The sequence below is a fragment of the Pongo abelii genome, chromosome 17 (genome assembly GCF_028885655.2).
Source record: "Pongo abelii isolate AG06213 chromosome 17, NHGRI_mPonAbe1-v2.0_pri, whole genome shotgun sequence".
Classification (NCBI taxonomy): Eukaryota; Metazoa; Chordata; class Mammalia; order Primates; family Hominidae; genus Pongo; species Pongo abelii.
This window is the reverse complement of record NC_072002.2, coordinates 45,974,724-45,982,782: the sequence shown is the minus strand read 5'-3', so window position 1 is coordinate 45,982,782 and position 8,059 is coordinate 45,974,724.

The window sequence follows — 8,059 nt, the reverse complement described above, 5'->3', positions numbered from 1 at the left end:
GATGAAGAGATGGAAAATTAAAAGAGAAGGCAAAAGACAGGTAGAGAATGGGAAGATCCAACATATGCCAAATAGAATCCCTGAAGGAGCCTATAGAGAGAATGAGGGGAAAGCAATATTCAGAGGACTGATGGCTGAGAACTTTCCAGACTTTAAGAAGGACATCATAACACTGAGTCTCTACTAGGATAAATGAAAACACATTATTGAGAAACAAGATATTGAAACCACAGAACATCAGAAAAAAAACTGTAATAGTGATAGAAAATTATCTACCAATGAATGATAATTAGACAAATAGCAGCCATAGATACCATAAGACAACTAAATAATATCTTCAAAGGTTGGGGAAAAAAACCCATCAACCTACATTTTTCTATACCAAGCTAACAATGTATAACAGTGAAAAGGAGGCTTAGCATGACTAACTCCATTTTGTTCCTAGCCCCCTCATCCATGTGATATTTTTAGGTTAACTGCTTTTTCTTTCTTCTGCACATAGGCCAAGCTAACTATGGGAGGAATTTAGTTTGTTGTTTAACTTTAAAGCAAGGATGATAATAGTTCCCCCTAAACTAACCCGGAGAGACAATGAGAGTGTACACACAAGTAACAATAAGTAATAATGTTATGTTAAAGACTTCTAGGAGCAAGGACAAACGACAAAGTTTCTCAACCCACCCCTCCCACCCACCCCTGGCCCTCCTGCCACCCAGATGTCTGTGATCATTGGTCACCTCTGTACCTCAACCCCCTCCCTCTTCCCCCTTCCCCTCACATTAAAGAAGTCTGAAATTTCTATTAACTCATGATGGTTCTTTAGGACATTAGTCTGCCTGCCATCTTCTCCATTTGCTGGCTCTCTGTTTCTCTCTCTTTTTTTTTCGGGGTGGAGGAGACAGGGTCTCACTCCATTGCCCAGTCTGGAATGCAGGGGCACAATCTCAGCCATCCTCTACCTACCAGGCTCAGGTGATCCTCCCACCTCAGCCTTCTGAGTAGTCGGGACTGCAGGTACGCACCACCATGCCCAGCTAATTTTTGTATTTTTTAGTAGAGATGGGATTTTGCCATGCTGCCCAGGATGGTCTCTAACTCCTGGGGTCATGTGATCCACTTGCCTCAGCTTCCTTAAGTGTTGGGATTACAAATGTGAGTCACCGTGCCCGGCCTAGCTGGCTCTCTTAAAGTCACTTGCCTTGCCACAACACTTTGTCTCTCAGCAAATTGTCTGTCGTGCTGTGAGTGGTACGAGCTTGGACTCAACTACACAATCATTACTAGTGAGGGCAAAATAAAGACACATTTCTGCGTTAAATGACTCAGGGTTGAATATCCACAGACCTTTACTGTTAGAACTATAAAGGCTACACTGCAGGAAGGAAGAAAATAAGCCCACATGAAGCAACAGATCTAAATGCCATAGTGAGAAGAGAAATGGGCAAAGCCTCTTCGAAAAATCTACCTGTTACTCCTAAAAGCAATTTGATGGTGTTTAAAACAAATTGAAATGAAATACTAGGCATGGCATGTTATATGGAATGGAGATTATTTGGAGAGAAGCTAAACTGTTCTATATCTTTGGTTGAGAAACAGACACCAATAATTTTAGAACTACTTAAAAATAATAAAAATTTACACATTAAAAATTTGAAGATTATCAATAAAACAATAGAATGTAGAAGAGTGAAAAAGAAGAAAAGGCAATGAAGTAAAACTTGATAAATCGAAGGCAAGACTTGATAGGAATAAAACAAGCCAAGAGAATCTAAATGGAATGGAGGGCCTCCTTCTTTTTAGTTTAATTGTATTTTTGAACTTTTTTCTATTGCATTTGTTTTCTTCTTCAGCAATGCCAAATATGCATATGATGGATCGTGTTACCTGTCTTCCGTATTTATTTTTTCTCTATTATTTTACTTTGCTCAGTTATCTCAAGCCTGCTATCTCACATCTAATTGTGTTTTCAGCAACATCTGTTATCTTTTTATGTCTGTTCTCCATGTGCCCATGATTTTTGTGATGATATTGTTCTTCTCTTTGCATCAGCTTTTGTGAACCCTTCTAACTCTCTCTCCATGTTTCCCAGGGATTGTGTGTCTGTGTGTGTGTGTAAAATTCATTTGAAGTTTTAAAAAAATCGATTTCAATCTCATTCTTGATATAATCTTTCTGGCATTTGGTTATCCACCTTTCATATGTCATGTTCTTTTTCTTCCTCTTCTTTTTGTGTCTAATCCTGGCTCCTTCTTGGTTATTTCTGCTCTGAATGGAGTTATTCCTGGTCTATTTGGAGATATGGACCAGGGAGTGTACCTGAGGAGCAGCTGGATTACAAGATGTTGCCTATGAAAGTTTTCTCACTGACATTTTGCCTTGTGGCATGATTCTAACCTGGTTGGAAGAAGTTGCACTATTTTTTCCATGAATTTCCATATGACATAGTTTTCTAGTGTGTTTACCTTTGCCTTAGCTTTCACTACTCTTCAGATTACAAAAATTGGCAGCTCAGGGCTGTGAGATGATCCAGGGTTTTGCCTCTAATTGCACATCAGTAGCTTGCTTCTTACAGAAATGTGTCTATGCATTGTCGGTTGAAAACTTCTTCCCTTCCCGCATTGTCAAAAGAGGTCAGAGAGGTCCAGGCAGCCTAGATATGGCCTCTCCTCCTACAGGAGGCAGTGGCTGTTTTGCCTCTGGGGGGTTCCACTACAAAGAATTCTGCTCTGTCCCAACTGTACTGAGCAGGAATCTTCATCTGGCATTCTCCCTGACTGTGGGGACGATATTCCCAGGCTTTCTTCACACATAATTGTTCAGGATTTTAGGCATTTTCTGGCATCTTTGAAGATTTTTTTTTTTTTTTAATTTCAGGGAGGAGAAGTGGCAGAACTATTTTTATTTCATTAGTTTAAACTGGAAACCACCTTCTGCCAGTCTCTCCTTTAACAAGTTTTCCTCCTGCTACATGTGTAATACTTTTGTTCTAGCCTATCTTCTCTGTGGCAGTGGGAAAATGTTTTTCTCAAAGGTACGAAAAAAGTCACTCCTGCTTTATTTTAATGATTTGTACTTCATGGTATTAATATTCCTTCTCCATAGTATAGCGTGATTCTTAAGAATTGTTATACAATGAAGTCTCCTGAATATTTTAATGTCATTTTATAAACAGGGGTCAGGAACTCAATCAAGAATGTTTAAAATTAAATATCTATGTATCAATCACTATGCAATTCATATTTCTAAAATTATTCTATCATTAACAGTTTAAAGACAAACAGGGTCTGGGATAACTAGTGTGTGAAATGTAGAGGGGTAAAATTTGAGTTGTTTTGTATTCTTGGTTTCACAGTTACACACATTTTTTTGAAATTTCATGTTGGTAAAGTGATATTTCAGTTGAAAATTTTCTATCATATAGCAAAAACAGGGAACATTTCTATTGAAAGAAGTTATTTTAAGACAACTTATGTCAGGACTACAACCTAAGTCCATTATAACTCAGTAATAATGGCCAGTTGCTGCAAATACCCTGTGAACAAAAGTCCTACAGGCACTTTTCGTTCTTTATAGCAAAGGCCTTTGACAGAAGTCACTTCATGGCGTCTCCTTGGTACACTGGCTCTTTCAACTAACTGCAGATTTTAGAGAGACTCTGAGCGATTGTTCTTTATCTAGTGCTCCATTGTCCTGAAGAGGTTGGTGTGTTTAAAGATATTCAGTCTTGCTTGGGACACATTTGTGCTCTGGGTGAGGAAAGAAGTGTTGTGCTTAATGCAAGCAATAGTACTTCCACCTACAAAGGCAAGTCTTGTTTATATGTACTGATCTCTGTTTCAGACTCTAGCAGACTAGTCTGGAAGCTCTTCCTGTTTACATCTTCCTGAAGGAAAGACTTCATTTATTTATAGATAGATTAATATTCTTTCTCAGGCATATTATTCATGCCTAGTCAGGTGAAGAATATTGGAAACATAATTGGTCGTGATTGTAAATATTGTTATGGTAAGGGGATTGTCTCTTGCCATGGAGGCATGCTTACTGTCTTGCCCTTATCTATGTTAAGATAAGTGATTATAATTCTCTAGCTTGGTTACTCTCCAACATTCATGGTTACATTTAGGAAAAATTCACATCTTTATAGTATTGAATTTCCTATCCTTTTCATTACTTATTTATGTATTTTATTTTTTTAAGACAGAGTCTCACTCTGTCTCCCAGGCTGGAGTGGCACGATCATGGCTCACTGCAGCCTCGACCTCCCAGGCTCAAGTGACCCTCCCACCTCAGCCTCTCGAGTAGCTGGGACTACAGGCGTGTACTACCATGCCTGGGCAATTTTTGCATTTTTTATAGAGATGGAGTGCCACTATATTGCCCAGGCTGGTCTCAAACTCCTGGGCTCAAGCAATCCTCCTGCCTCAGCCTCCCAAAGTGCTAGGATTACAAGCATAAGTCACTGTATCCAGCCAGCCCTTTTCATTTTCAAGCCTTCTTTTTTGTCTTCACTTTGCTGAGTTCTTTCTTCACATGAGTTTTGTATATTTCCTTTTCAGTTTATTTATAGTATTATGTATATTTTGTTGCTACTGTACTTGGGATCTTTTGGTTATTATTACACGATCTCATGTTAACATTTGTATAAAGTAAGCTATAATATTTTATTAATTTTGTAATATAATTAGGTATATTATATCTCCCATTTGCTGTTTGTCTTTATGATATTTTAAAAAGTAGAATATGCCATATGTGTAACAGCTATTTACGTATTCATCTATGACATTCTGTTAATAGGACTTTTCTCCATGCACTGAGTGCCATCATATGTTCCACCAGTGATGTACTGGTGTACTTGTGTACTGGCGTACACAAGCAATAAACGAAGTCCAAACCATCCTGAGCTGAGTGGTTCCACAATGTGTGTTGTGTTCTCATGTTCTCTGCCTGAGCCTCTCCTTCCAGTCTTGAGTTCTAGTAAATCATTTTTATATGCATTGACTTCCAAAGTTATGGTACCAACAAGGCAGAGAATCAGGAGGTAGCTGAGGACACACATTTTCTGCCAACTTGTGATGCTTTTAAGGAAATATTTGAGGAAGCAGAGAATAAAGAAAATTAGGAGATTGGTAGAAGTCTTTGACATTTTGAAGGACATTCTAAACATTGCTAAAAACTGAGGATGAAGCAATCACTTAAGTACAGTACCTATATTACATCCCCATAGAAACTACAGGACCCCATATAAGTAAGTTCAGTTAGAGCCCTAACATCTAGTAATGTATCCCCATGCTAAACTGGGTAAGTGTGCATGTTTCTTGATTGACTCTGTATCAATCTCTTCTGTTAGTTCTAATGAGTTTTCTAGTGAACATTATTTTTGGGGGTAAGAGCATAAACTACAAATAACAATAATTTTTATAACTTTCTTTCCCTTACTTTTACCTCTTAATTTTCTCATCCATATGCATTAGCTAATTCTTACCAATCATGTCTTTTTTTGTTATTTGAATGGAGATGATTCTACATTAATCATGTTGATGTAACTTGTTTAAGATAGCTCTTTACAAAATAAGAACACATCCTTTTATCCCTATTTTATGAAGAGTTTTAATATCAGAAATTGTTTAATCATATCAAATGCTTCCTAGCCTCTGTAAAAGACATTGTAAGCCAAAAGTGTATGAAAATTGCTCAACCCTATTAGCTCTTAGAAAGGTGCAAATCAAAACCAAAATGAGACATCACTACGTTCTACCTGAAATGGTAACAGTAAAATCGGGTTGACTAGAAAGTACTGAAGAGAATGCGAGCAACTTGGACTTTTAAATGCTGCTGGTGGGAGCATAAATTGGTAAAACCAGTTTGGGACAGTGTCTGCCAGCATCTCTTAAATCTGAGTAGACACACATCATAAAACCTACAATTTTGACTACTAAATATATAACCAACAGAAATGCATGCACATGTGCATATGTTTATGGTAGTTCAATTTATTGTTGACTCAAATTGAAAAGCAATGTTCATTAACAAATAATAGGATAATAGATATTTAGAATATTCATACAATTATCCTAAAAAAGAAAACACACTGTATTTTTTTCTTTGACCTAATATGTTGAATTATGTTAATAATTTGCTTAATGTTGCCAGGTGCTTCCATTTCTAGTTGTTCCTTATTGGTCATGGCAAATTGGTATTATTAATACTTTGCTGACTGAAAAGGTCAGTTTCTTTCTCTCTTTTGAATAGCTCTGATATACCTAAACTTCTTATTTTTTACAGTAACTTAAATCATTCCTGTGACCATAAACTTGTGGATTTTAGCTTAAGAGAGGACCTTGCTAGTCCAGAATTCCTGTTTCAGACACAGAAACATTTCAGACACAGAAACACTGAAATCCTTTATCAAATTTACCTGAATCCTATTTCTTAATTCAATATTAACCCATTAAAGCTTAGAAACTATTTCCCCCCAGAATGATTTAGTCACTAAAAGAACAGACTGAGAAAATTTTATGAGCCTTATGGCATTAAATATGATAATAAATGAGTAGAAAATGGTCTAGAAATATTCTTCATTAAAAGCTATACTCTGTATTATAATTACATTTCTTGAATTGCTTCTGTTGGCTACAAGTATAAGATTCTTGATATGATAAAAGGGCACTTTCATAGTATACTACCTTTCATCTATATATTTTATCTTTTGCTTTTGTGAGTCATTCGCCTATGAAGATGGCTCTTTTGATAATATGCTCTGGATGAGTTAAGGTGAACTAACTTGTATTCCATTACACAAAACCCAGAGCAATATATATATATATAAAATTATGTAAGAGGTTAAGACTATGTTAATCCACTGATTCAATAATTATTTATTGCCCTGTTTTTGTACTAGGTTCTAAGATAGTAACATATATGATCAAAATAGAATCATGTTCAGAAAATGACTTTTTAAAAGATTTTACTTTAAGTTCTGGGATACATGTGTAGAACATGCAGGTATACATAGGTATTCACGTGTCGTGGTGGTTTGCTGTACCTATCAACCCGTTATCTAGGTTTTAAGCCCCATATGCATTAGGTATTTGTCCTAATGCTCTTCCTCCCCTTGCCCCCCAACCCACTGACAGGCTCTGGTGTGTGATGTTCCCCTCCCTGTGTTCTCATTGTTCATCTCCCACTTTGAGTGAGAAGAACATGCGGTGTTTGGTTTTCTGTTCCTGTGTTAGTTTGCTGAGAACGATGGCTTCCAGCTTCATCCATGACCCTGAAAAGGACATGAGCTCATTCTTTTTTATGGCTACATAGTAAGAAAATGACTTTTTAAAACATTAAATGACTGGGGGCTGGGCGTGGTGGCTCACACCTGTAATCCTAGCACTTTGGGAGGCCAAGGCAGGCAGATCACCTAAGGTCAGGAGTTTGAGACCAGTCTGACCAACATGGTGAAACTCTGTCTCTATTAAAAATACAAAAATTAACTGGGTGTGGTGGTGGGCGCCTGTAATCCCAGCTACTTGGGAGGCTGAGGCCAGCAGAAGCGCTTGAACCCAGGAGGCGGAGGTCAGAGTGAGCCAAGATCGTGATATTGTACTCCAGCCTGGGCGACAAGAGTGAAATTCTGTCTCAAAAACAAAACAAAAACAACAAAATATTAAATGACTGCAGGGGTTGGGCATGGTGGCTCATGCCTGTAATCCCTGCACTTTGGGAGGCTGAGGCAGGCGGATCACCTGAGGTCAGGAGTTTGAGAGCAGCTTGGCCAACATGGTGAAAACCTGTCTCTACTAAAAATAAAAAATTCGACAGGCATGGTGGTGGGCACCTGTAATCCCAGCTACTCGAGCGGCTGAGGCAGGAGGATTGCTTGAACCCAGGAGGCGTAAGTTGCAGTGTGCCAAGAGATCATGCCACTGCACTCCAGCCTGGACAAGAGAGAGAGAGTCTGTCTCAATAAAACAAACAAACAAAAAACTCCCAAAACATTAAATGACTGAAGGTAGGCTATTTTGGCCATAATAAGTTAATTCTTTTGAACTGTGTCGAGTAACAGTTC